This window comes from Nansenia antarctica (genome assembly GCF_963989245.1).
Source record: "Nansenia antarctica genome assembly, chromosome: 4".
Taxonomy (NCBI): Eukaryota; Metazoa; Chordata; class Actinopteri; order Argentiniformes; family Microstomatidae; genus Nansenia; species Nansenia antarctica.
Window position 1 is genome coordinate 45,980,802 of NC_137689.1, and position 4,396 is coordinate 45,985,197.

Sequence of the window (4,396 nt, forward strand, 5' to 3'; positions counted from 1 at the left end):
CTCAGACCAAAAATTACTTTCTAAAATCTTAGCCATGCGCCTGGAAAAAGTCTTACCCTGTATTGTTAATGTAGACCAGACAGGTTTCATTAAGGGGCGACATTCTAGCGATAACACCAGAAGGCTTTTCAATATCATCCAGTTTTGCCAGGATTCTAAATATCCAGCCATTGTGCTCTCTCTAGATGCCGAGAAGGCATTCGATAGAGTTGAATGGCCCTATTTGTTTTTTGCTTTGAAGGCATTTGGCCTGGGAGATTATTTTATTAATTGGATTAAGATCCTGTATAATTCCCCTCTGGCAGCGGTATTGACCAATGGGCTGAGGTCTAACAACTTCCCCTTACAACGGGGAAACCGCCAGGGGGACCCCATCAGTCCATTGCTCTTTAATCTTGCTGTTGAGCCCCTGGCACAGGCGATAAGACAACGCACTTTAATATCTGGCATCAGGGTAGGAGAGAGAGAGCACAAGATCTCACTGTATGCTGATGATGTTTTATTGTTTATTTCACGTCCTCAATCATCAATTCCACACCTCATAGAGACAATATCTGCATTCGGCACCCTGTCAGGGTACAAAATAAATTTTGATAAATCAGAAGCTATTTCAAATCAAATCAAATCAAATTTTATTTGTATAGCGCATTTCTTACAAGATGCAACTCAATGCGCTTCACACAATGAAAATGTTCAGTCAATCAGTCAATCAATCAATCAATACTGACAGAGCCGCGAGCAGGCAAAAGTAAAAACCTGTACACTATGTAGCCAGGAAAAATTCCCTTGCAGCCCTCTACCAATAGAGCGACTACTAGCCAGTTTGCCTACCAGTACCCAGCGGTGGGCCCCCACACCCCCCCACAGGGAGCCCCCGCCGCCCCACGCACCCAGCCCGCCCCACCACCAACACACCCGGCCCAGCCAAGCAAGCACAGACCCAAGGGGCCCCGCACAAGGACGGCCAAGCAGGTGCCCGGCGGCGGAACAGACCAGGCACACGGGGAAGCCGGGGGGCCCCAAGGGGAGGCCAAGGACCACCGGCACAAAGCAAGCAAGCAAGGGCAAAAACCTGTACACCATGTATCCAGGAAAAATTCCTTGCATATTATCGGCGTACACACTGTCCATACATTTAGTGTTATATTTGCATCGTTCTGCATCCAGCATGGTCACAGGTCCTGCCAAAAGAGAATCTTAAGCACAGTTATGATGCAACAACACAATAAAGACAATAAAGATGACAGCAATACAACCTGATGGTGGTCCTGGTACACCCTTGTACCGGTTCCAGTACTGCTCTAGGTGCTATTGGGAGCTGACAGTGCCTCATCAGCACCCGGGTCCATTTTCCTGTCAACACAAATCTCAAAACACGAGTATGGTGTAATGGCCTAGTGATCCTAGTTCTATAATGTCCAATGTCTCCCTTAGTATCAAAAGGCGACATTGAATAAGTAGGTTTTGAGGTCACGCTTAAAAATGTCCTGAGTTTTAGACAACCTCAGGCCCTCAGGTAGGGTGTTCCACAATCTAGGAGCATATATGCTAAAAGCTGATCCTCCAAATCTCTTTGTCCTAGCCTCTGGCACTATTAAAAGTTCCGTGCCACTAGACCGTAGGGGTCTAGCTGGTGTGTATCTTATGAGCATGTCCACCATGTAATTGGGTGCATCACAGTGGAGTGATTTATAAACTAGTAAAAGGATCTTAAAGTCTATTCTATGACTGACAGGGAGCCAGTGTAGTGATCTCAAGACAGGTGTGATGTGCGCTCTTCGTTTGGTCCTAGTAAGGACACGAGCAGCAGCATTTTGAACCATTTGTAGTCTATTAATCATTTTTTTGGGGAGACCTGTCAGGAGAGCATTACAGTAATCTAGCCTACTAGTAACAAACGCATGCATTAATTTTTCAGTGTCTGCCCGGGAGAGAAATGATTGTACCTTAGTGATTTTTCTTAGATGGTAGAAGGATGTTTTAGGGCTGTTACGATTATTCGACGTCGTCGACGTCATCGACTACGCCAATACGTCGGTTAGCGTAATATGCGTCGGTTAGTCGTAAATAAACAAAATGCCGTTTTTTTTTTTTTTTTTAAACCTTTATTTTACCAGGCGAGACAATTAAGTGTATGAGTGAAAAATGGATAGCTACTAGCTAATGTTACACAAGCAATGTAGCTCACCACAGTTCGTATGTCTTGTCTTCTGGTGTTAGTAACGTTAGCTATGTAGCTGGCTAGCTACGGTAGCCTATTGTCATTGTGGTGCGAGCACCTACTGTACGTTATCTAGCTCGTAGCTCGCATGCTACGTTAGCATCAATTTAGCTAATCATAACATAGCAGCGAGAGTAACGTTAGCTAGCTATGTGTTGTGGTGATGGACAGACTTCTAAATGGCCATGTTGGCATTGAAGTTGGCTAAACATAGCAGTGAGGTGGAGACAAATACGTATTTTTTTTGTTTTTTTTTACAGTACAAAAATTATCGTTAGACTTATCGATAAATTAGTCGTTAGACTAATCGAATAATCGATAAAATAATCGCTAGATTAATCGTTAGAAAATAGTCGTTTGGGACAGCACTAGGATGTTTTAATAGTATTATTAATATGAGTTTCAAAATTTAGATCTGGGTCAATTATGACACCAAGATTCCTGGCCTGACACGTAGTGTTAAGAGCTAGTGTTTTCAAGTGTGCAGATAATTTCTCTCTCCCAGTTTTCTCGCCAATGATCAATACCTCTGTTTTTTCTTGATTGAGTTGGAGAAAGTTTTGTGTCATCCAAATATTAATATCGGCAATACAATCTATCAGGTGGTCGATCATCTTGTAGTCGTTGGGAGTTACTGAGATATAAAGCTGAGTGTCGTCAGCATAGCTGTGGTAGTTAACGCTATGCTTCTTGATAACAGAACTGAGGGGTAGCATGTATAGGCTAAAAAGCAACGGTCCTAAAATGGACCCCTGGGGAACTCCACAGGTTGTGCTATAATTTTTTGACTTATGGTCACCAAGGGCTACAAAGTAGTCTCGGTCAGCCAGGTAAGTCCTGAACCAGTTTAAGACCGGACCTGAGAGGCCAACCCAGTTTTCAAGTCTCTCAATAAGTATGGAATGGTCTACCGTATCAAAGGCTGCACTTAAGTCTAAGAGTACAAGAATCGAGAGTTTTTTCGAGTCTGCATTTATCCTAAGGTCATTAGTTACCTTAAGCAAAGCGGTTTCTGTGCTGTGGTATGATCGGAAACCTGACTGAAGTGGGTCATACCTATTATTTAAGACTAAAAATTCATGAAGCTGTCTATACGCTGCCTTTTCTAAAATGTTGCTTAGAAAAGTGAGATTGGATATTGGTCTACAGTTTTTTGGATCAGAAGGATCTAGGTTACTTTTCTTCAGGGTGGGTCTAACCAGGGCAGTTTTAAGCGCCGCTGGAAATATCCCTTTAAGTAGGGAGTGATTTACAATGCCTAGTATGTCATCAGACACAGATTCAAAAATGTCCTTAAAAAAGGTGGTAGGAATAGGGTCAAGAGGACATGTAGACGGTTTAAGCTGTGACACAATTTTACCTAATGTTTCCGTACTAATCATGGTGAACATGCTCATAGTCATGTTCTGTGGTGGCGGATCTGTAGTGCTACACAAACCTAGTCTTTCCTGAGTAATACACATTCTAATATTTGTTATCTTATCCCTGAAGTGGGCTGCAAATTCCTCGCATTTGGTGACAGAGGCTGCGCCGTCTAGAGTTCTAGGAGCAGGGTTTACAAGGCAATCAATTGTCGAGAACAAGACCCTGGGGTTATTCTTGTTTGTAGATATTATCTTTGAGAAGTGATTTTTTTCTAGCATTTCGCATTGCCAAGTTAAAGGCAGATAGATGTTCTTTAAAAATATTCTGATCAATCTGTAGTTTGCTCTTTCTCCATCTGCGCTCAGCTTTCCTACAAGTTCTCTTTAGGAGATTTATTTCACTGTTTCGCCATGGTGCTCTCCTCTTGGCTCCAACCTTTTTTAGTTTGGTAGGTGCCAGGGAGTCTAGGGCCATTTTAACTTTATTGTTAAAGGTAATTACTAAGTCGTTTTCACATAACGTGGGAGTTGTGTGATTACTGTTCATTAAAGCTTTGAAATTCTCAGCCACTGCAGGGGTAAGATAACGTTTTTTAACAACACGTTCAGCATTGCTTTCAGCTTTACGTGTTACAATGGTAAAGAAAATACAGAAATGGTCATAGGATCTTTGAAATCTATCCCTGATCAACTAGAACCCTTCCCTTTTCACTGGTCACCTGCTGGCCTCCGCTATCTGGGAGTATTCATCACTCCAGCATATGATCAGCTTTATAAATATAACTTTCCACCTCTCTTGAATTCGATTAAA